This window comes from Triturus cristatus, chromosome 8, assembly GCF_964204655.1.
Source record: "Triturus cristatus chromosome 8, aTriCri1.1, whole genome shotgun sequence".
NCBI lineage: Eukaryota > Metazoa > Chordata > Amphibia > Caudata > Salamandridae > Triturus > Triturus cristatus.
In genome coordinates, this window is record NC_140591.1 from 1,264,403,656 (window position 1) to 1,264,429,892 (window position 26,237).

The following is a 26,237-nucleotide window of genomic DNA, read 5'->3' on the forward strand; positions in this document are numbered from 1 at the left end:
TGTGCTTAAGGTCACACGCCCCTTATATAGGTTTTCTATTGGTTGTTTACATCTATGCACTGATTGGTTCTTATATCTGGGGTTCCCATTGGACTTAGAGTTCTGATTGTCTGATAGGTTTGGGATTCTGATTGGTTCCTGAAGCTTAGTTTTCTTTTGGACTTAGGGCTTAGGGTTCTGATTGGCTGATAGGTTTGGGATTCTGATTCGTTCCTGAGGCTAAGTTTTCTGTTGGAATTAGGGCTTAGGGTTAGGGTTCTGATTGGTTGCTAGGACTTGGGCTGTGATTAGTTGTAAGGACCTAGTCTCCTATTGGTCGTAGGACTTAGGGCTAGTGCTCTGACAGGTTAGGGCTCGGTTTCCCACTGGCCGAAGGTGTCACCTGATCACTAGGGCTATTTAGGCTTGGGGCTCAGGGTGTCTCAGCCTGGGTGTCAAAGCTAAGGGCGAAGAGGACAAGAGCAGTTGCCGCTTTGGTTTAAAAATGCTGCCCTTTTTTCCATTCACCAGTACCAACCTAAACCTTGTCATAAACATATTAACTCACTCACAGCCAATACACTTGAATCATGTACTACAAACAAACTCTAACCACATTTCATTGTCTCAAAAACCACTACAAACCCCCACAACCCACCTATAAACACATTTCTACCCCACCTGTCACACAATGGCACCTTCACTCGCCCACAAAACACCACTCTGTCCTATACTACTAACTAATGCACATATCACCAAAACAACACAAAGCCACATTATACATACATTTAATCCATCCAGACACACACTCCTTGTTCATACAGCACCAGCTCTACCCACTACATACACCTAACAGACCCCTTTCGTCATCACCAAACCTACATTCAGCCCTACATCTTTTTATCCACCAACACCATACTCCTTTTTTACCAAAAGAACACAACAAAATAATCCTCACACTCCAATCCACCACATATATTACCTCTTCCAGCTATCAAATCTAACACAAACACTCAGAACAGACACTATTTTATAAACACATTACCACCCTTTTACAATTCAACTTCGACTCACCAATAATACTTCACATTAAATCATTCTCAGAAAACCACTAGATCATCATCTCCTCTCACTACCTTTCAAAAACAATACATAACAACCACCAGCACAACAAAATAACACACACACACACACACACTATTGCATTATTCCTTGCATAACAAACTAGAAACATTTACCCACTCCCACCCGCTAACTAAACAAATAATGCCCATCCTAAACCATCTTTACTGCCAACCTTTCCCTCTTCCCCCAAACTTAACACAAATACACCAACACAAAAATTATCATTAAAACGCCTCTCATCCATTGCACAGTTCAGAGCCTTACATGACCTACATGCTGCACCACCACCCCTAACTCGTACACCTTCCGCTCTAAACATACACAAACAAAATAAACAACATGCCACTCTTTACAACTTGGCATCTCCATGTCTATTGCACAATAAGGCTACTCTACAAACACAACACAACTCACTCTCAAGCACCATCTCCACCACCTACACACGCAGACCCATCAAAATGCCTTCTAAGCCTGCTGGATGAGGAATACAATATAGAAAAGCAACATGATTGATATCCTCATTCAGCTAATACCAGCACTAATGACAGACCTGCTACAAGGTCAAAATATACTGCTCACTATTCTACAAAACAAAGTCCCACCATCACCAAAACACAATCTCTAAACTGCCTACATATAAATGCTTGATCACTCTCTTAAAACAAGCATCACATCTATGACCTACTCACTGACACACAACCTGACATACTGTTCATAACTGAATCATGGTGTAGAGATGACATGGCTCCAGTGTTGCATGAAGCCGTTCTTCTAGGCTATCAAACGATCACACAAAATTGTATAGGCAAAAGAGGAGGTGAACTAGCTGTTATATTCAAGCAAATAATACAACTCACTAAAGATGACAACACTTCTATACCATAGTGTGAGGCCCTCTTCATCAGATGCAACCCCACACCAACTTCCTTCGGTAACTTCCTTCTCCTTTACAGACCTTCACCTAGCAATGCAACATTACCAGACACATTTCTAGATGCACTTTTAAACCTGATAACACTACACTCCAACCTATCCATTCTGGGTGACCTCAACATTTGGTTTGACAAACCCAATATGTGCCATCCAAAAGCCATCATTACTGGCCTTGACACACGGAACCTATATCAGATTGTCCACAAACCCACACACATCGATGGACACATCCAAGATGTCATTTTTGCACACCCAGAACTAGTTACCTTTCAAACGATTAGTCCAGTCACATAGTCAGACCACCATTTGCTAGCTTTCCAACATAAAACACCACAAAGCAACACAGCTGAAACCACCTTACATGCATCACCTATCGACAGTGGAACAAACTCAATTTTGAATAGTTAGAAACACAACTAACGTACAACACAGATCTAGATACAATACATTCTGTTCAAAAACTATACGAGTGGTTACAGGAAGCTTTTGATATCCTAATACCACTCAGAACAATAAAACAGGAGGAAAGAAAACAGGCACCTTTGAGAAATACAGAACTAAAAGAGATAAAATAGCAAATTAGAAAGCAGAAACGCACCTGGATATTCAGGACAAACTTCACCTACAGAAACTTAACAGATTTTACAAGTCAGCTATCAAAACATTTTAAAAACTATTCAGACAGAAGTCAAAATGCTAAATGTGTAAATAAAGAATTTTACAAAATTCTAACAGAATTCCATGAACCTAAATGCATAGAAAGAACTCGTCCCATTACTCAGGGATTCATGGACAAACTGGCAAATCATTATACAACCTAAGCAGGCACGTTGGACTCCTATTTAAAACAAAGGAAAACCACCAGCACCAACCCATTTCCAAAAATACCCTCCAAGAGTAGGCTAACCCAACCTCTCCATTCCTGCAAACAAATATCACAAAGTGAATTTATGGATCTGGTCAAAGCAAGCAGGCCAGCCAGCAGCCCTAATGACCCTTGTCCTCCACAAATATTCAAGAACATTCTTCAAACTACCTCTGCTGCCACACCAGTAAGAAGAAGAATCCATAATTCTTTAACTACAGGAATCTTTCCTGAAGACCTAAAAAGGCATTCATATGCCCATTATTAAAGAAAACTATCCTAGACCCCCTTGATCCCGACAATCACAGACCGGCTACAAATGTACCTTTCCTGGGCAAGCTCATAGAAAGAGCAATATTCGCGCAGATTTCACAATTCATTTAAGATAACTCCCTATTTTCCGACTTCCAAACTGGATTCCGTCCAGGAAGAGGCACAGAATCTGCCCTCATTGCCATATAGGAATACTTTAAAAATACAGTAAACTGCAACAGGGTTGCTACACTACTTCTCTTGGACCTCTCAGCTACCTTTGACACAGCTGACCTTGACACTTTAATCCAAAGAATCTACGTAGCCGGCAAAGAGGGGACTGCCCTCGACTGGATCGCATCCTACTTTCAAAACAGAACAAATGTCATCCATTCTCCACCTTTCAATCCAAACTATACATCACAAAAAGCAAGGTTCCCTCGAGGCTCTATCATCTGCTTTTCAACATCTACATGAAGTCATTACCAGCAATCATCAATGAATTTCAGGTCACATGGCATAACTATGCAGATAACACACAAATATTCCTTAAGCTGGAAAGCCCCAAAGACATTGGAAACACAAATCTTCAGTTGCCTCAGAGCTGTTAGATCAGTGGATGACATGGAGCCATCTCAAATTGAATGCTTCCAAAACTGAAATACTCACATGTGGTGATTGAAAAATTATGACCCACTTTGCACCTGGTTTGACGATCTGGACCACCACCTGAAATAGCCAAGGAAGAAAGAAACCTTAGAATTACCTTGTACTCCAAGTTATCAATGAATGTCAAGTAGAAAAATTAGCAAGATCAAGCTTTGTTACTATGAAAACTCTATTTAAACAACGATATCCCGGCACTCCAAAGTTACAGTTGCAATTTGTGTTGCTTATTAACCACAGAAGCATAGAACAGAATATTAACAATGAAACTGGCTGCAGAACAGATTTGGTCCTCACAGTAATATGTAGAAAAAGGATAATTTAATTACGAATTTTTACAAAAGTAAGGAGGAATCGCAATCATGAGTACACTTCAGAAATCCATAATACAATAGGTAACAGTCAATATTTCATGAAAAGAGACCATGTGGTCTCCAAGTCTTAGTCCAGATGGATAACAGCCGACACGTGTTTCGTCACGTATAGTGACTTCCTCAGGGCTTTTATTGTAAGTTAGTAGAGACAATTTAAGTAACAGTCGTTTGTTTAAACTTGTTCCCAAAGATATTTCGATTGTACGTTTTCCAAAACTTCATTCAAGAATAAGGAAGATTCCTTATAGTTGTTTGTAAGTAATGTCTGTTTCCTAAGGAGTGGTTCTGATATTTGTACAACTTGTCTTGAAGGTTAAAGAATCTCCATCAATTGTATCTATTGTTGGGGAAATATAGACCAAACCATGATGTGCTATGGCCAGGGTACTTGGTTATATTGTCTTTTCGGATAAATGGTCGTTGTAACGATCCAGAAAACCGGCTATGGTAAGCCCGCGTAATGTGTTTGACGCAGCCGAAAAGACGCCTCCCGTGTCTTCTTCACAACGAAAGACCGGGCTTACCATAGCCGGTTTTCTGACCCCACTTAGCATGGCGGAGCCAATAATCATATTAAGAACTAATAATTAAATAATCATACGAGGATCGTTACAACGACCATTTATCCGAAAAGACAATATAACCAAGTACCCTGGCCATAGCACATCATGGTTTGGTCTATATTTCCTCAACAATAGATACAATTGATGGAGATTCTTTAACCTTCAAGACAAGTTGTACAAATATCAGAACCACTCCTTAGGAAACAGACATTACTTACAAACAACTATAAGGAATCTTCCTTATTCTTGAATGAAGTTTTGGAAAACGTACAATCGAAATATCTTTGGGAACAAGTTTAAACAAACGACTGTTACTTAAATTGTCTCTACTAACTTACAATAAAAGCCCTGAGGAAGTCACTATACGTGACGAAACACGTGTCGGCTGTTATCCATCTGGACTAAGACTTGGAGACCACATGGTCTCTTCTCATGAAATATTGACTGTTACCTATTGTATTATGGATTTCTGAAGTGTACTCATGATTGCGATTCCTCCTTACTTTTGTAAAAATTCGTAATTAAATTATCCTTTTTCTACATATTACTGTGAGGACCAAATCTGTTCTGCAGCCAGTTTCATTGTTAATATTCTGTTCTATGCTTCTGTGGTTAATAACCAACACAAATTGCAACTGTAACTTTGGAGTGCCGGGATATCGTTGTTTAAATATTGCCTAGCACGGGGATTGCTTTGCATGACCCATGTATTTCAGCACCTAGGTAGTAGGGTGCTCTTTTATCCCAAGTGGCACCACTAATTGATCTTGTTATGTGACCTATTTTCCTGTTCTGACAATTATTACTGTATACCCAACTCGAAAATACTAACCTTCTTTGATGTGCGCTCTCATATGCATTACTACCTTAGATCTTTCTTGTACTATGAAAACTCTGCTACGCATCTTCTCCCACCTGGGATATCAACACTAGGTCCAAGCAACTATCTCTCTTGTCTGTCTAAACTTGTTACACCAATGGCCTCTACCATGGATTCTCTTTATCAACTATGAAAAGACTACAACGGATTCAGCACACTGCTGCCAGACTAGTCCTATATGTAAAGCCACAAGCCCACATCTCCCCTGCCTTGAGGGCCCTACGTTAGTTACTGGTTGCCAGAAGATCCACATTCAAGCTGATTTGTATCACCCACAAAGCAATACTGTCATGTTTCATACAGGTGCCCAATACAGGCTCAGGTAGCAACCTGACCTTTCACCTATATTTCCCCTGCCATTTCACTACATAACGGTTCTTGGTACTGACATTTTACCCAGTTACGGTCATGCCTAAATGACATGGGGTTTTTCTCTGAACACTAGCCTCATTCATTATGCATGAGGTTTCTTGGAATCACAGCAGGACACCAGCTCCTGCATAATAACTATGTATAAAGGTAATTCCTTCCGTCATCCTAGTTCAACATGAAACAGCGATGTATATCCCCTGAGGGTACTACATTGGGTATATGAAGACCATATCTCTGCTGAGGCTACACAGGAGAAAAGGCTGACACACAAACGCAAGGTGCTGAGGTTCCTGCATGCAGATACTCCAGCTCGCAGTGGTCTGACATCCCTTGCGGGGTGTCCATCTCGAGACCAAGATGGGGTCCCACGGTCTCTCACTTCAGGTAATGCGGTTGATTTTTTCCTAGAGGGATTCTTGTCTTTACACCTACATACATGCTAGGTACACTTAGGTACATCTAGTTAGGGTCACATCGTAGGAGTATGCTTTTATTACTGTCATGTATTTTATATACTTGCCTGTATTCATGGTTTTAGTACGATGGTAGAAATCTACCATCCTTTTACTCTGTTGGTGCTTACAATCATTTATATATGTTTCTGTTTGATGGTTGTTTCAGCACACCTATTTTACGTTAGAATGACGCCGGTTCAATAAATACTTATTGAAAAACATCCTCGTAACTCCCCTTGTGAATCTCAAACAATCATAAGTACACAAAAGTGTGTTTACTTTTTGAATCAGACCCGGAGGGCTTAGCTGAGCTATGACTAGATGCTCGAGCATTCACACAACAGCTGGGCTAAAAGCTCTGAAACATCTGAGGAACCACACCGTCACCTATTCGATAAGCATGCATACCTCTTTTTAAATAATGCATTCAATCTCCCATGGGGCTGGGCTCACTGGGTATTTTCTGAACAGAATATTATTGGATGAAGTCCTTCATTTGTTATAGAAACCTCCTCCAGTAGGCATGTCCCTGACCAGGCTCCTGCTCGGAGCTCCGGACGCCAACAAGCATTTTAGTCTTTTTTCTTGTTTCGTGTGGGGCACATACAGCCCCAAGTTGCATATTGGGGACAGATAATTACAAATTGTATTTATATATAGAGCTTACTACCGCTGACGAAGCTTTGAAGTGCTTCACGGCAAGTAGCACGCTACTCCAAAGTGTAAGGTTAGGGGTAAACAGGCAGTATGAAACTTTCAGCAGTTCCCAGCATTTTAGACAACAGAATGTTGCTTTCTGTAACTTTTAGTTTCTCCTTTGCCTTTGAGAGTATGGGTTCCCCAATCCCTGCATACTAGCATTGGCAAAAACAGTCAAGATCTGTGAACGGTGTCAGGCATGCCATGGTGCCACTTGGCAGCTACAGCAAACCATTTTAAAAATGCTGATTTTCGAAAAACATTATGACTTAATATGTTTGATTCCACCCACGTTTCTGCAGATGGTAGTATCTCAGAAAGGTGCCATATTTAAAAGGCGATTGAGCCTCCTTCCCCCCTACCTCCCAGCCCGCCCCCCTTCCCCCTCGGGCAGTACAAGCTGTCTGGTTGCAGAAGATATGTTTTGGGCTTACCAAGATCATGGAGAGGGCTTGGAACACACCCATTTCAGATCATTAATGGCTTTCCTGTCCCTCTAATCTGGCTGCTTCTTAGTTGATGTTTTTATCCTCAATAGTTCCCTTGGAGCATTGCATTTTTAACCCACTCTTTTGATTGGCTGGTTTTTATGCTTCCTCTGCTTGCTTTTAGGGAACAACGAGTTTTTAAAAAACTTTTTGATTACCTTCGCCAAGAGAGAGCATATGTTTTTGTAGCTGTCTCTTGGCCCCTCTTGCTTCTCAGGCCATGTACTTCTCTTCCCCAACCCACACTCTTGTTGCTCAGCTCTCTTATGCCTTTGTGTTTCTGCAGCCATGATTCACGTTGCACTTTTTGCTCGTGATCTCTCCCTCTTGTGGCTTCTCTCCAGCCTGCACACCATGTTGCTTCTCCTCCGCCTATTGTGTTACTTCACCCCTGTCCACACCTCGAATCACCCCCTGCAACCAGCTCATTATTTTTTCTACATTTTAAATGTAAACATTTACAATCCATCTCAAATCTGTAAAAAAGAAACACAACAGTGTGCTACCGTAGCAGCATGCATGGGTATTGAACACATACACCCAACAAAAAAATGATAACTCGGCCACATCATTGCATCTTTTTAATTTTCTTTCTTTAGCCATGCTACACAGGAGTCACAGTGCTGTATAGCACTTTTAGGCGACACCGTGTGGCATTGCCAATGCTTGTTCTACTTGGGTTGTTGGCTGGACTTAGCCTTTCACGTGTGCTGCGTGGGAGACTTGGGGCTTGTGGAAGGTTATTCTGACCTCACTGTCTTGTTGCCTCTTGTTTAGGATGTTCTGTGTGCCTGTCTTCTTCATGGGCTTGTAGGGGCTGTGCCATGCTGTTCTGCCTGCACTTCACTGGCTCCCTGATGGGCTTAGGGCTGCTTGTGGGTTTTCTCTGGTTGATAATTCTAAGGGCATCTGCTGATTTATATGGATCCCTGCCCTCCCATGATGGTTGGGTAAGGGAGGTGGAGGGTTGACTGTGGGCCACCTAGCATGTACCCCCTGCTGTGCTTGGGTCTGGGTGTTCCTGTTCCTTATACAGTGCCCAGGCCTCTTTGCCTCTCCTCTCCTTCTTCTTATGCCAACCCCAATCAGAAGTGTGGCAGTGCTTGGAAAAGTGGAACTGCCTGCAGAAAGGGTGTGCAGAAGGAAGGGCCACAACTATGCTAGATTTCCGTGATATTTAGATAATAGTTACATACAATGAATTTAAATAGAGTATATCTGCATAGTACGAAGTTATCGTGAAATTGTGATGGATCAGGCTGTACTTTATGGCACACAGGATAAATAGTACTTCTGAAGTCTATTGGGTTTTTTATACCTTGGGAGCAGGGCCGGACTGGGACCGCAAACTAGCCCTGGCAATTAGATCTGACCGGCCCCGGGTTGGGGGTGGTTGCCCGCGGGAACAATGCTGCGCTGCTGTGTGCGCTTTTGTTACAAGGGGCCAGTTTTGCAGCACTGCTGCAAAACTGGCCCCTACTAACAAAAAACAGCCCCCACTGGTCCAAAACCACCCCCACCCTTCTGGCCCACCAGGGAAATGCCAGGTGCCTGCTACGACCTGTCTGGCCCTGCTTGGGAGTAGAAATCTGAGCAGAGACTCTCCCTCAAGTTATGAACAATAGATTGCTGTATGCATGGAAGACACTACATTCTGTTATACCGAGCAAAGAATACCTTTCTTTCCCGATAGCTCACTGGTTTAAGGGCGTGACTCAAACTATTAATGTACTTCTTGTTGCTGTAAAGAAACCCCAAACATCACACTGCATCATCACATTGCACTGACACAGAGGTCCATCACCACCATAATGTAACTTCAGCTATCATAGGTATGTGACCACAGGGCACATTTTCTTATGTTACGCGTAGCCATTAAAAAACAATTGAGAAAAAACACATATTTAGAAGACAAATATTTTCCAAAACCCACAAGTTGTTCAGGTGTTAAAAAGGAAATGAAAGCACACAGTGCACTTGTCATTCAAGGGATTACAGAGGGTGTACTATGGATCTAGTTCTGAAGTTTGTCTGAACAATGATGTTTGTATCTCTTTCTAGATTAATGTTTTTTTTGTGTGAGGTCTAATTGAAGGATACAGATCGTTCCAAAGTTACATGGTCCATGATCCTGACGGATCTGCCTCCATGTTCTTTTCCAGTTTAACTTGACAGGCATATTATTTCATTCCACTTAGACATATATTAACAAACAAGAGTACATCAATAAAAAGACATAAATAATTCAGTAGAAAAAATGTAATCTCAAGTAAATGTAAAAATAAACAAACATTAGAACAATTCATTAACAAACTATTCAGCAGACGGAGGCCAATTTGAATAATAAGTTTTCAAATTTTGACAAAATGGCAGAAAGACCCAAAATAAGGTGAAAGTCAAGTGGAAGAGATTTCAACAAACGTCGAACATCTGTAGAGAATGCCGGTTTACAGAAAGAGGCAGACCAAAACCATCTTAATCCTAGTCTATGGGCTATCAGGATATCAACATAACAGCAGGGTGTGCAGACGGACAAAGAGTAAAGGCCTTGAAGGCTGTACAGCAAAGTTTGAGTTCAATCATGAAGTGAAAGGGCAAACAGTGCGAATTAAACCGTATTGAGTTTTTTCGGCAAGGTAAATTGGTTGCTTCAAGATTCTGATACCTTATCAATATGTGGCTTGAATGAGTAGGAGACTTTCTTTAGCATGTGTAACTAGTGGTGAAGACCTTGAAAATCGACTATTATTTTAACATTTGGAAAACATTATTCCATGTAATGTCTCATATTGCCACTCATACTGTGGAAAAATATAGGACCTGATTCACATTGGCAAGTTTGCATGCATAGATCTACTCATACACGAAGTGTCCCATGCATCAAAGTGTTCAATATATATATATATATATATATATATATATATATATATATATATATATATATATATATATATATATATATATATATATATATACATATATATATATATATTGACAAGGGAGTTTTTGGTTTGCTAATAACTTTCGCATCATTTGACGACTCTTCACAAAACTTTCCAGAAAAAAAGCAAATTCACTTTGGCTCCTTACTGGAAAGTTGTGGGGTGATACATCAAGTGGGGGGGTTGAGAAAAAGGGAGGGGGTCCCAAAAGCAAATTTCCTCATGCATTTTCTATAGACTTCTTTAGGCTGGGCTGCAGCAAAAACTGCAGAACGGAATTACAGCAAATTTAGCAGGAAGCTAGATCCTGGTCCACAGAATGTGCTTTTAGTAATTTGGTGTATATTTGTTCAGTAGTTTTTGAGGAATAAAGGTACAAATATTTTTGTATATCTGGAACATTGGGTCCGATGGATTCCCATGAGACTCTTGTGGGAGCGCCATTTTAAAAATAGAGCATTCTGATAGGCCATGGGAGCTTTTTTCCCTCTGAGCCATCTCGATCCCATGGGTGTCAGACTCCAGCGAAGCGAGCACTCTGATTGGCTACCATCAACATGAAAAAAATGGTGCTGGCAGCCTTTAAAGGACTTGGGGACTTAGTCCCCTGTCCTGAAGTAAAAAAGAACAAAATATTGATATAAGGGGGCAGGGTAGGGACACCTTGTCCTCCTAGGCCTGCCTACCTGAACCGTTTTTGGCTTGGGGGACCCCACCACCCCGGGGCACAAAGTATTTGTTACTGGGAGGGCAGGTGGCACCCATCCCGAGAAGTTTTGAGCCCTGGGGATCTCATCCCCAGGGCACAAAGTATTTTTAAAGGGAGATGGCATGTGGGCTCCCTTCCCAAGCCGATTTCGGCCCCAGGGACCCCATCCCCTGGGCTGAAGTTTTATTTTAAAGAGAGGGTGGCCACATGGCCCCTTTCTCAAGCCTTAAAATGGCCCTCAGGACCCCATAATCCAGGGACAGCCTCCTCCCATAGCTTTTAATTGACCCGGAAAATCCATTACCGAAGACTGGCTCATTTGCTGTGTACTGTGGAGCCCACCCCCGGGGCACTGTAGTTTCCCTGCCTGCACCCGTGTGGGCAGGGAAACTTCTTTGCTCCCAACTGGCAGGAGAATTTTCAAACCTCCCGCCAAATGGGAGCAAACACAAAGTCTCCTCCCACCGTCAGGAGATTTATAAATACTCCCGCTGGGTGGGTGCAGACTTGTAAGCTCCCGGTGATGCAGGCAGGGAAACAGAACAACATATTTCTTCTGCCTGGAGGTAACAGCATAAATATCTGCTCCCTCAGCAATGCCCATCAGTGATATCATCAATGTTATTGAGATGTCATCAGCGATGTCATAAATGATGTCATAGAACATGACATGAGTGATGTAAAATGCGATGTCATAAGCAGTGCATGATGGGGGCGTAAGTTATAGTTAGCTCTGCTAACCATAACTCATTTCTATGTTTTTTTTAGTTCAAAACATTAATGTTGTCACCTACATATTCACTTAACTATAACGTTACTTTAACCTTTGTTTTTTTCAGTGAATATATGTATATAGATATACAGAGATATAGAGAGATATGTTAATTTAGCATTGTAGAATTGTTTTGTACGAGAGTGTCTTGAAGTATTTGTAGTTGGCCATGTGTGGTGCTTTACTTATTCCAAGGCTGGAGTCATGTAAGCCTATTTTGTCATGATCACAGCTGTTGTTAAATAAGAGGTGTATTTTGGTAATTATAACTGTCTTACTCTAATGTTGATGTTTGTTTTGTATTAGTAAGTCTCTCCCTATACTCCTCTTTAAATTTCTCTAAACACCTCCTATTTAGTAGTAATTATTCTCCATTTTCCAACCACTCCTCCATTTCCCTCACATATTTACTGCTAAAATATAAATGTTGGTGTGTGGAGATCTCCGCCACCAGGATGGAAATCTCTACACAGAAAAGAAAGGTGAGGTGGAGACATCCAGCTAAAGGTGTGTGAATTACTTCTTGTTGTGTGTGTAGCAGTAGTACAGAAGTAGTACTTCACGTACTCCAAAATGCCTTTTATGAATCTGGCCAGTAGTCTTTCTATGCATTTTCCACACACACCACATACCAATACCCCATGTTTCATAGATTAAGCAGTGAAGATGCAAATACAGGAAAGGGCACAGCAAATGGGTGTGAATACCCACAGGCAACTTTGGAGTGGCAAAACGTGCTATAAAATCAACAAAACATAAGTGATAAGTTGTTTGTTTCATTTGTTTCCCTGACACCCTCTAGCACTCTCTGACAAAGCCTTAAATATGTCACTGACAAATGCATACAAATCAACATGCTTTGCAGAACCTCTATACTTGTAAGTGACATTCTTTAATGTGAATCAGAAATAAAGCTGAGCATGAGTTTTCCATGTGTAAGTCTGACAAACAAATAAAGCTTTGTGAATGAATTGGTATTAAGGCGCCTGGGCAAGTAATCGATAAGACCTACTTCTGGTGTCCAAGAGGTCAGCTCTGGCAGCATGCAGACATAGCGAGTTTTCCATAACCCAATATATTTTATGTTAAACATATTGTTGGAACAGTTGAAGCAAACATTGTGTAACAAAGATAATGCAAGAAGACAAGCTGGCTTGTTCTAAATGGGTCTGCTGACCAGGCCTGGGCCACCGAGCATCTGATTTTTAAACCTCCTGTTGCAGAACATTGAAGAGCTCCAAAGGTGTAATGAGACAAGATCCACTACTTTACAGGTAATCATGAAGCTCGTCACTGAGGGGTTCGACAGACATTCAAGATGAAATCAATCACCACCATATATCTTCTCAGTATCAGGATAACTTCTCCAAAGCATGCACCCTCAGTTCATAGGGATGATACTAATACAAATCGGTCTTGGGTGTCTTTGTAAGCCAAGACACAACATTATTGCACCTGTTTGCACTCATAGCAACATTTCCAACAGTTGAATGGAAAGGCTAGTAACTATCAGTAATACAGTGACTAACAATTTTACCTGGTGTTCCAACAGTCCTATGTATAGACATGCATGTAGATTGTGCTATGGTTGCACCTCTTTTTGTCAATGCTAGCACTATGCGGGCCCCATTCTCTTCAGAGAGACTCATCTATCTCTGGATTAAACACCCATGCCCTCCAGGATGTAGTATGAACCATTGTAACTTATTCAAGATCCTGTATACTCATGAGGCTAGGTGACCTCATTTACCCAAGTCATGGAGCTTGACAAGGCCCCAGAATATTGATAGTCAAGCACATTTTAAAGATGTTAAACTGTAAGGTAGCAATTTGGATCCCTCTTGTAATTTTGCAAATGAGCGATACACTTTCATCCAAAAATGAATGTGGTGTGAGTACTACGATGTATCATGTAGCTGAAAGAGGATGTGTTTATTAACTACATACATACAGAACTACAGGTGGAGCAGGCCAATTAGGTAGGCTAAATGATGCGTGGAAAGACTTACCAGGAAATGACAAGACAGATCTCTGAGGGATGTTGCAGATGATAATTCTGTGGAGGAATGGGTCTATTCTGATCTGCTGATTCTGATTTTAGAGCAATGATATTACAAACTTTCAGGGTTGTGTCTGATTCCCATACCCCAGTCCAGACTTGCAGGTTGTCCAACAGGATGTTTATGCGGATTGTGTGGTAAAATCTAAAGTGGTCAAGGAAGACTGTCACTGCTAGAAGAGTGAGAGCTAGGGATCAAACCACTTTGACTCTAATATGGCCAAGTGCTGCTTCCACTTATTTCAGAGGTCTGGAATTCAAATGGTGAACCAGCTAAAGATACTGGTTTCATCATAACCCGCAGGCTGTTGGTTTCTAGAATGCTGCTGGGAAAGGCAATGTGGGGAGGGGCTAGTTGCTGGATTTGTCCCTGAGATCCGTTTGGTTTCTATAGTAGAGGATTATCTATGCTTGTGTGAATGGATAAAAGAACACACCTTTTATGCACAGATGTTGAGTAAGTCAGTCATGTCTGGAAGAACCGTGTTCACGAAATCTGCAAGGAAGAAGCTTAGAGCAGATCTGACCGCATGTTTGAGACTTTCTGTTTACTGACTTGTGCCATATTAAAAGGTGGGGAGGTTAAGAAGGTAAAGGTTGCTGTTTGGGTATGAGGTGTGGAAAGGGAGTGGTTGTGACATTCTGGCAAGCAACAATACATTATTTGATATTGTTTGATTTTTGTGTCAAAGAAACACATAATTGCTTAACAAATCACTGTTGGAAGTCTTGCGGAACACCAGGAAGAGTTCCCTGAATGTTTTTCACAACCTGTTTGCTGAAGCACAATAATGTACTTGCTGCATTATTTTTACAGCTCAGTGATATTTTCTCATGTGATTATTGCAAAAGGTCCTTTCCTCAAGGGAGTCAGAGCGAAGCCATCATCATTCGAGGTTGTGGTGTGCATTTTTCAGTTTGATCAATTCAAGGTTGAACCATTTTTAACAGACTTAAGTTCACATCTGTCCTCCTCAGATGTTACCAAGACAGGGACTGCTTTCGATATGTTTACGCCTGACTTCTAAGATCCATTCCAGCACTGTGCAAGATTGCAGAGCAAATGAATCCATTAGAGACACAGTTTTGGCCGTGCTTATCTCTCAGACATAAATGATTAAGAGCTGAAAAACATTTACAGCTGGGTTAGACTAATAAGGTCAGTATGCATGTGATATGCATCTGCCTCTACGCGTGGGAGCAAGTGAAATAAGCTGCACATGGCGTAAGTCGCAACGCAGCAAAGTTGATCAATATCGCTACACACTGAAGCCCAATCACCGGTCCTACTGATTACTGTGCACAATTTTCACTTATAGATCTGCACTTTGACTAACCAGGCACATCATCTTACGTTTGTTTGTGTAAACGTTTTGTAACTCTGCCCCAAAATGTATCTATCCACACCACTGAGTATATCCGAGACACTAAACAACATTCAGAACAGGCAACAAGAGTCCCCACCAGTCACTGTGTGAATCATTGTCTGGTACAGTTTTGGGTGGCTGTTTGATTCTCATCTTCATCGAGGCAGTAATGAGACTGGTCCTCTAAATGTGGTGCTTATTATACACTACCATGGCAGGAAATTACCCAGGGAAGAGAAGCGAAGGAGTTTACTCATCTAACCGCAGACTTTCACTAAAATGATGATGCACACTGTGATACGAAAAACGTTTTCGGTGTAAATACCATGAGACAATCTGCTATAGATAGGACATCTAAGGAAATTGTTGGACACACTTCTGAACAGTAAGTGGGAGGATTCTTCTTCACTTGAATGCACCTCTTAATCATATGTATGTTATAGTTAGAGAAAAGGGAAACGTGACTCAAATAGAGGGGTTTTAAAATCTTATAAGCTTGAAACATGTATGATTATTTTTCACTGGTCTAATTTATTAACCTGTCAATATAATTTCTAAAAATACTTTTTGTTTGTTTTTAACTTTCATTTATGTATTTTTTGTTCCTTTGTCCGTTTTTTGCAGTCTATTTCGTGGACACGTTCTTATGGCAATAGTATCAGCACCAAATAAGTGTAAATGTTTGGATTTTGTATGACTTCCCTATTGTGACAAATGTTAAGAAAATAGCTGCACAAAGTAGTAACATTACGTTTGTGCTGTAGCCTGTGTATTTTAATTTTAAAATGTAATTGAAATAATATGCACAAACAAAAATCGATCTTGTACCATGAAAAATAAACTGTGGAGTGTATTGTATTGATAAAAACTTTGAATTCACTGATGACTTTAAGAAACACCACTCTTGACATTGTTTTAAATAAGTAAATCAAAGCTATTCTGCACTTAAAGATTCTTTGAGCATTATGCACATTTGTGAACGGATATTCGCACCAACAGATCAAAGGGTGCATTTCCTGCATGTTTATTTCACCCAGTAATTAGATCTGCTTTGTTAGGATTCCCCTCACAGTACATTTTCTAAACATATGCAATTAACAGGTTTGCAGATGACCTTTACAACTCAGCTTCTGCACAGCAAGAGCTGAGAGCTTGACTGAGTGTTTGATTATTTATGATGGACACACAGTTCGATAAATCACACCTGCGCAAGTGGTACTTGGGTTGATCGCCACCACCAGGCCAGGGACTTACAAGAATGGGCTCAGAGAATAGTAAAATGCATGCTTGCTGTGGAAGGGAGCCCCATCTTAGCTTCAAGGTCTCAGAGGCATCTATGGCCCTTGTTGGAATACTTTGTTGATGGGGTAAGGAGCAGGTCGGATGGGCAGAATGGAGGGGTGGGAGAGGTGTTTGGATCTGTGAACACTGAAGGCTAGGTATGTGAGGCCTGCTTCATAGGAGGTGTTCTGAATTGTGCAAAGTGTGAAGCTGGGCACTCTGATGGGTAACACTGGGCCGGAACAGATGATGTGCCTAGGCAGCGGTTGGAAATGTATGTTTGGAGAATTTGGGCCAATCATTTAGACCGCTTGGTACCTTAAGAAATCTGTAGAGAGATGTTAAGTCATTGCAGTGATAAGAGGACTGGGATGTGATCCCTTGGTTTAAGATGTAGGAGCAGTTTGACCAATGAGTTCTGATTCCATTGTAGTTTGTTTAGGAGGAATGTCAGTGTTTGTAGGTGCAGCCCATTTGCACAACCAAGGTTTATGAGTACAAGAGCAGCTGTTTAAATTCTTCAAAGAAAACCTATTATCGGTTCCTATCCATAGTCACTGAAGATTTCACAACAAAATGTGTTTGGAATTCCAATGTAAAACCTGACTCTAGAGGACTCCTAGGCGTTTTTACTGTGTCTGCTGAGAGGGCACCAGTCCTACATCTGCGGGGCAGCAGGCTGGTATCTTTGGGTTTGTGGCCGCTTTCTTTATTTGAGGATTTCTGTTTAGTGTGGTAGATATTGTAGTTATTAGTGGTTTTTTAGTCTTTGACACAAACCATGCAAGTTGCCAGCTGCAGGGGCATGGGGTCCTTGAGGTTCTGGTACTTGGAGGTGACCTGTGTGCCAACTGCACAGTTCAAACATGTAAGCCTAAAGGACTGACTAAGGTTAGCGAGAGGGCTATGGGAGAAACTGAACAGAGGGTAAAATATTGCTGGGTCCTGAGGGACACTGGTATCCAGGAGGTGAGGTTCAGACTTTTAGGAGGGTAGGACATGTGGTTATACGTTCCTGGGATGGAGACTATGCAAACTAAGACTTTTTTTCCGATTACCCGCATCTGGAGTCTGGTAATAAGTGTTGGGTGATGGACAGTGTCAAGTGAAGCAGAGGGGTCTTGTAAAACAAGCACTGCTACCTCATTGGAGCCTGTCTGTGGTCTGAACTCATCCATGGTCGATACTGGCATAAACTGCATTTCTCAGCTTCACAGAGGGTGTATGTTTAGACCTGTGGCACAATTTAGGCAGGTCATTTTCTGAAAGTCGCATGTCTATTATGTCTGATTAGGCCCACTGTAAACCAATAAGCCGGAAATGATGGTCTTTGTCTTAGGGTAAAATTGGCAGACTTTTGCAAAGCAGTTGATGCCCAGGAGCCAAAGGTTCTGATTGAGAACTTGGTATTATACCTGAAGAGGAATGCACCAGTGGGATTCCCTCTACCGTACTGTCCGTATGAGGAAAACATTCCACTTGTTGATTCTGCTCTGGATTTGGCATTTCCTCCAAATGCCGGAGGAGATTCTATTACCCAATTACAAATCTTTAAAGTCCTTGGTCACTTACCACTACACCCTGAAGGCGTCACAGGGAGCTACCTCTTTTCTGCAAAGTCTGTCCTCCCTGCACTGTCTCTCGTTACACCTTCCACATAGCCCTGTGATTACCATCTGGGGCTGTATTATGAAAACTGCAGCAGGGGCTCAATGGGCTTGTGCGCCCCCTTTGCGCACCCCCGGGGCAAACACTTTGGTATTACAGAAAGGGCTGCAGTCCATTGTGCGGCCTTTTCTGTAATTCACAGAGCGCTGGCGCTTTTCGCGCTGTGGCACATAAAGCGCCAGCGCAATCACAAGAGGGTGTTCTCTCATTTGCCTGGGGGCGTGGCCCCAGGAAAATGAGGCAATCCCTTTGCCTCTGCACCTGCACTATATAATAGATGTGGGCACAGAGGCAAAGAAGCTGTCAGGAGGCACCCTTCAAAGTCGCTCTGTTTTTCACCCGAATGCGCTGCCACCAGGGCAGCACAACTATGAGGCGGACCTGGGGCAGCGCATTCAGTGTAAAACAGCACACTTTCCCTGTTTGCGCCCAACACATCTGTTCAAGATGCACCATGGCGCAAACAGGGAAAGTGCGCCCTATGTGTGATAGGACCCCGGGACTGCATGCCGTCTCCCACCCATTCTGTGCCACTTTAAACTATGTGTCCACTGCAGTTCATCTTCTGAGGAGTGTACCTGGACCCTGAGATCTGCTTCCGCAGCTGTCCTTCTGCCTCTGTATTCTCTTCCTATATTGTGCAGTCTATTTATCCAACTACTGCTTATCTCCATTGCACTCCAGTTCCAACCCTGCAACAGAGACGTCTTAAGGCATGGGCAAAGTGGGCTCTGGCCCAGGGCCCCAGCCTATCAGGGGGCGCCCTGATAGATCCACATATTCCTGCTCCAATGACCTTGAATAATTTTTAATATAGATTGTTTTCAAAACCATTTCCTTTAAAAAATGTTAATACTGGTAATGTGTGGTAATCTGTTACAGAAGTTTTGCAAAAGAAATGTTGAGTTTGTTTTTCAACACAATGCAGAATCCATTAAAAATTCCTTTTAGATCAAAACAGGACCTCATATATGAGAAATGGCAGTGGGTCGCAGACATTATTTGGATAATATTAGTAAGCTGTTTCTATATTACAATATTGAAAACACCCATCACTATCCTTGAATAGTAGATGGAAACTCTTTTAGAATTTGGACCAGTCTGACTATGCATTGCCGGTGACATGGCCAAAAAGGGCATGAAAACGCTGAAATTGGATCATAAACCCAAAGCTGTTCCGAACAGGCCCCCAAAATCCTTGAGATGTGCCTACCCTGCAGTCCCTCAGTCTCTCCTTTGCACTCCCCATCTCCACTCTTGTGCAGTCTGTCACGCCTGCAGGCTGTCCTTCTCTGCTGCCTCTGTGGTCCCCTTATTTGTCGCTTGTACCTCCTCTGCCTGCCCTTCTGTTGCCTGCCTCTTTCCGTTTCCCTGCACGTGAATCTGTGCATGCACACATTTGTTCTGGGTGTTGTTGTTTTAAGTAGCCAGCACAGATGGTGCAATATGTACGGGGAGCGATGATGAGGCTACGTTTATGGTCCAATCTAATCTTCCATTAAATCGACTTGTTGAATTGCTTATAACACTGGCACCATTTGAACATTCGGCAAGACACCTCCCTAGAAGATTTGCAGGCAAGTACATTTTAACGTGGATTTATTGGTGCAGATTTCCTGCAGAGGCAAATCTGCAAAACCTCTACCGAGCAACGCCGTGCTTAGCATAAAAACGCGGCTCGGGCTGAAGAAGCAGTTTTCTTTCTTGGCCTATTGGGTTTCTAGAATCCTTAGGTGGAAGCTATTGCTGCAGCAGGAGATGACAAACTGATTCACAAATCCAGCCCTGAATTATAGCGCTTCTACGGTTTTGCATCGTGTAGCAGTGCAAGCACTACTACTAATTTGAGGAGTGAAGGACATGTCAGTTAAGCCAAAGCCTACCAATGGCTCTCCTCAATCAATTCACTAATGCAGACTCCTCACTTTGCAAGTCAGTGCCAGCTCAGGATGCGGCCAATCACTGCCAGCTGCCAACAATGTCCACCAATGTGTGCTCCTCTTGCTGCAGGCCAGTGCCAGCTCAAACTGTCCAGCGGCGCCCACACCTCCAACTGTCCACTAGTACCAGTTCTTTGCACTATTCACTAGTATTAGTTTCTTAAAAAATACACCAAATGCGAATATTTCACACTGTTTACCCTTTTGAGTCCTAAGCATTAAAGTTTCTTCCCAATACTAGGTGTGCACACTGCCAAGCACACTCATTCCTCACTGTGCCCACCATCTCCTGCCTTTACACTATCTTCTATTGCCAGTTCCGGGTTCTCAATATCCTCTCATTACCTCCTTTGCCACCACTGCCAGCTAGCTTCTTATCACCCTCCAATGAGCTTTTGCACTGGGGACCAGTGGTAGCTTGGCACATGTCAACACTGCTTATCTGGTCCACCCCTTCCAGCTCCTCACATTCTCCAGTAGTTAGGCACCTCAAACCGCCAACCAGTGCCAGTTTCCTCACACTATCCACTGATACTTGTTTCTCATACTAAGCTTAATGGGAATCTTAAACATCGTCTGCCACTGGCACCTACTCACACTTTCCATCAGGGACACTGTGTTGCATTGCCCACTGGGGCAGCCTCCTAACACTGCCCTCTAGCTGCTACTCTTCACAATGGCAGCAGACGCCAGCTATTCACATGTCTCGCCAGTGCTCGCTCTCAACTCTGTCTGACAGTGTTTGCTGCTTTTTCTTTCCACCACTGTTCCTTTTTACAGTGCCCACCTTGCTTGCTATTCACATCATCCACCAATGACATTCACTGATAGTGTCATCAAATTCAAATTTAAGCTCCTCACAATGCCAATCTGTGTTGGGTTATCACTTCACTCACTCTCCACGGATACCAACGTTTTACAATGGCCGCTATCACCATCTCCTCACACAAATGAACACTGGATGCTTTTCTTACTGCTCACCAGTTCCTGCCCCTCACACTGCCTACCGGTGTCACCTCATCCACTGATCCCCGGGGCATGCTCTTACTGCTAACGACTTTCAGATCCTCACACTGCCCACCACTGCCAGCTCCTCCTGCATCGGGTCACTGGGAGGCTTCAAGCAGCCCAGCAGGGCCTGATATTGCTCATGACTCAGGCTCCTTACACAGTGCCTACATCTCACACTGCTCACCAGTGCTTCACTCACACTGCTTGTCTCTCGCATGGCCCACTAGGTCTGCTCCTCAAGCTGCCAGAAGTGCCTACTCCTCGCTTTTCCCAACGCTGCCTAGCAACCACCAAGTGCCCACTCCTGATTCTGCCCAGCTGTGCCAGCTCCTCATATGCATACTACTGCCTTCTCCTCACATTGCTTACCAGTCTCAGCTCTTTACACTGTCCCCCATCTTCTCACTCTGTTTTCACCCACCTCTTCGTACCAGTGTCCTCAAAATTCCCAATAGTCCTCGCTCTTCACCACAGCAATGACTGTCAATCCCTTGTACAGATCTTGAGCCCTAGCTCTTCCAAATGTATACCAGTTCGAACTTCTTATTCTACCCGCAAGCTCCGACTCGTCCCACGACCATCAATGACAGTTTTTCACAATTCTCACCAGCATCACCTATTCACACTTCCCAACAGTGCTAACTCATCACTAGTGCCTGTTCCTTCTTCTTCCCACCCATGCAGGGTTTCACACTTCCTTCCATTAATAGATCTACTCAATGCCCACCATTACAGGCTACTTACAATAAAAATACATTTTAGCCCCTAACACTGACAACCAGCGAAAGCTTCTCACGCCACCTAATGTGAAATCTTCTTACTATCCATCTGCACCAGATTCTCACACGATCCACAACTGCCAGCTTTTCATACAACTTACATGCGCCAACCTTCCACACTGCTCATTGTCTTTAGCTCCTCCCACTTCTCACCAATGCAGGTTGTACACTTTGCCCACAAGTACATGCTCCCCACACTGCCAACAAGCGCAGTCTATTTACACTGTCCACCAGTGTTGAATCCTCACGCTCCCTACCAATGTCAGCCCCTTATCATACGCACCGATGTCAGCTCCTTTTACTAACCAGCAGTGCCTGTCCCGCAAGCTGCCCACCACTGGCTACTTCTCATATTTCAGGACACCAGTGTTGGGCTTCCACATAAACTACTAAAGTGAACTGTTTACACTTCCTACAGTGTAGACCCTCACGATAACCACCAGTGTCAGCTTCTCATCCTGCCCATCCATGCCTGCTTCTCCAAATGTCCACAAGTGCCAGCGAACCACATTACATGAGTACCATCTTCTCACCACAGACGTCTCCTCACACTACCGTCAATGTAAGCACCTCACACTGTCTATCAGCATTAGCCTTATACTCCCACCAGTGCAACTGATGTATACAGTGCCTGTTCCTTACACTACCCACCATTGAAAGTTCCTCATATGATCCCTCAGTGCCAGCTTATCACAGTGCCCATCGAGTGCTGAATTTTCACACAGCTCAACATTTCCAGCTCTAGCAGTGGCCATTGTGTGCATTAGTTACCATTGCTGTATTCCTACACTATTCAATACTGCCAGTCACAAACTGTCCTACAGATTCTCAACCTGCTAGTTCTTCTAACTTGACATAATTGCCAGCCCCTCAAACTGCCTACATATGTGAATTTGTCACATTGCACACTAACCCATCCATCTCACATTGCTGAGCGTAAAATGCGGCAAAATTTAAAATCCCTGCACCGTGTGATACATTTATCGGTATTTAAACATTAAAATTATTAGCACTTAATTTCAAATAATAGTAACTAAGGTTTAGATGCAAGCTCAGATGTTTGTTCCCGTGAATATATTTCACAAATTCTCTAACTGTGGGTCAACCTTCTTCTCTTTACAGTAAATTGGTTAATAGTCAATGAGATCAGAGGGGATTTCAGAAGTGCTTCTCTCTGACTCACTTGAGCAAACAATGACTACAGGTTTTCAACAAACGCATTACTTTCGGGGCTCCCCGCCATGCAGGGCTGCCTTACTTTTGTTTCCTGCGATCAGTCAGGAGCAGAATAAATGATTTCCCAGCAGCTGCCAGCATCTTAAAAACGGACGAGAGCAGCAGGCGCCTTCCTAATCAAATAGCTTTCGCAACAAGTCATAACCAGTTTTTGTTGGAATTTTGTGGGGTGGTTGGTTGGAACACAGCGTGGGTTACCACCCATAGGGAGAGAGTTCTCCTTGCTAACCCACCTGCGTTCAATTCGAGTACACAAATCACTCTGAAACTCCATGCATTTTAACGTTGTGCCCCACAATATGTTGAGGACAGAACTTACCCCTACAGCTCAAAATTGAACCAATGCTCCAGAACCAGAAATTACTTCAAATAAATCAATTCTGAAAATCTTTTCCAGTGAAGGACATTTAGGTGTTACTATGTGGTGGCAATCAACAGCTCTGGACCCATACCTTTTGTTTTGGTAGGACACTGCTCGTGATCAAGTTAAAGTCCCCGTGTGTTGTGTCACGTATTCAGTTTCATCTGAGCTGAGACCTATTTGGCAAATCCAGAGTAAGAACAGTCCCTCAGCGTTTGCAAACACATTTGGAAAGGCAAGAGGACGGGACGTTGTGGTACAGAGCACAACTTTGTGGAACTCTGGCCAGAGTTGCAGGCATTCAGGTCTAGCATTCAAGAAGAAAGGGGCGTAGCAAACACCGCCTCATAAGCTTTGCATCAGTGAGCGGAGGCACACACCATTTATTCTCTACACCCGGTAGGAAGTTTCACCAAACTCCCTTTTTTGGGTGACTGGGGGCTAGGTATGGATTATTCATTCAAGAGGATATCAAACAGCACTGTGCTATGCTCCCGAATTGGTTTATTTTCCATTTGGTGTGGGAGTGACCTGAAACAACTGTTACACACGTTACATCTCCTTCACAGCAACATAAATATTTAAAGTTATTAAAGTGTGTGAGTACAGAGCTGACCCTTATCATAGGGTGTCTAAGTCATGCTCAGTTTCAGATTTCTGAACTATTTGTACCCTGGAGAACAATTTCTAAAATTAATTGGTTTAATATGGTGTTCAGCTGTAATGTAAAAATAAAATAAAAGTCCTTACAAAATAACCTCTCTGATTGCAGTATTTTTTAAGTAAAAAACCCCTGGGTACATGATTGATGTTATTTAACATGCTTTTGCAATCAAGAACCATCCGAAAAGGCTGCTGTTTGGTCTTTAATGTTAGTACACCATACTGTACCCGCAGTCGGTTTTGATGGACCTAAGCAAGATATTCAAATATACCCCACAAGGAATAATTATTGGAACTTATTTTTGTAAACATCCTTATTGACAGATTTTCAGAACATGCATGAAGCAATCATAAATGTCATTCTTTATAAGTGAAATCATCTCCTCGTGTTATCATGCCTATGATTCAAGCTCCAGCAGGTAATAAGAGCACAGTCTGAATCTTAACTGAAGAACTTGAATTTTCGTTTCCTCCACACAATTATTTGCAGCACCAATACTGACCGTTCCTTTATATGTTTATAAGCATGCTAAACAAAATCATAAATTCATAACACTACTGAGAGGCCTCCAAATTAAATAAAATAGATGTAGTTAACAGTTTGTAGGAAAAGTCTGTGCTGTGGTTGAACTGCAATTAAATGGTACAAGGATATTCAGACTCAACACAAATGCTCTAAAGCTGCGCTGGCCCGAAATCCTAGGAACTCAATTTACTAAAGATCAGACTTAAGATTAAGAAGTATTAAGAGCAAATAACCTGTTCTAGGCAGAGAGTGACAAAGTATAAGTGAAAGGAAGGAAGTACATATGGGTACATACCCAATGAAGAGGAAGAGAGAGAGAGTGAGCGAGAGAGAGAGAGAGAGAGAGAGAGAGAGAGAGAGAGAGAGAGAGAGAAGGCCCTGAGTTCAAATAGATTGCTGTAAAAAGACCAGAGATAATTAGAATAAGAGATTTGAACCTTGATTGGTGGTGAAATACCTCTAATGCAAATGGCCACTTGTTTGTAAGACTTAATAAAGAAATATTCCATTGTAAAAGACACTTTGTGAACTTGGCGAGCCTTGCAGAGATGATTTATATTTAATTCCAATAGCTTAACTACCATATCAAAAAGCTTTATTTTAAGTAAAGAATAATCTTTAATGTTCACAAAAAAAATCTTAAATACTGCTATTTTTAAGCGGTACTATTTAAAACCCTCTGTAATGTCACGGGAAAAAAAGTCCAAGCATGTGACCCATATGGGGATGTTGGTTGAGGGTTGAACACGTGGACAACACCTTGCTGATCTCTGACAAAGTCTCAGTGATGTAAAGGGAGTCAGGACACAGTGTTACCGACATGGAAAGAAGGAAGGAAATTATCTTCCCCTTACTGTGCAAGCCTGGCATGGCCCATTAGCTAAGCAGAATAATGTTTTCTTGGGATAAGATGAGCACACGGCAACCAAACACACCCCTTAGACAATTCCAAGGCTCACAGTTGACCCCAGCTAAAGAGCAAGTCATAATATCTATGCAGACCCACAAATTCCTTAGTCTCATCTAAGAATTGGGTATCTTGTTGAAATTCCAGTACTGCATCTATCCCTTTTCTAACAAGTATCCTGCAAACGTGGTAAATGTTGAGCTGAGACAACGTACATCTCCTAAGTACTGTACGTGATTAATTGGATACGGATAGGAACTTCTAGGTCATTGCTATCCTTAGCACCAAAGTTTTTAGTAGATTCAGAAGTAAGCTGAGGAATCCCCTTTGGTCAGACAACTTACAAGTAGCGCTGGGAATTTGCT

General features: G+C 42.4%; 1 protein-coding gene across 5 annotated transcripts in view; it reads right to left on the minus strand.

The window, feature by feature from the left end:
* The window catches only part of LOC146805693 (uncharacterized), a 582,641-nt gene that overhangs the window by 411,355 nt on the left and 145,049 nt on the right, over positions 1-26,237 (minus strand). For all 5 annotated transcript variants that reach the window (XR_014967885.1, XR_014967884.1, XR_014967887.1 and 2 more), the window contains exon 3: positions 3,824-3,883. The gene's annotated coding sequence lies outside the window, so the exon portion shown is untranslated. The remainder of the gene's footprint in view (positions 1-3,823; positions 3,884-26,237) is intronic.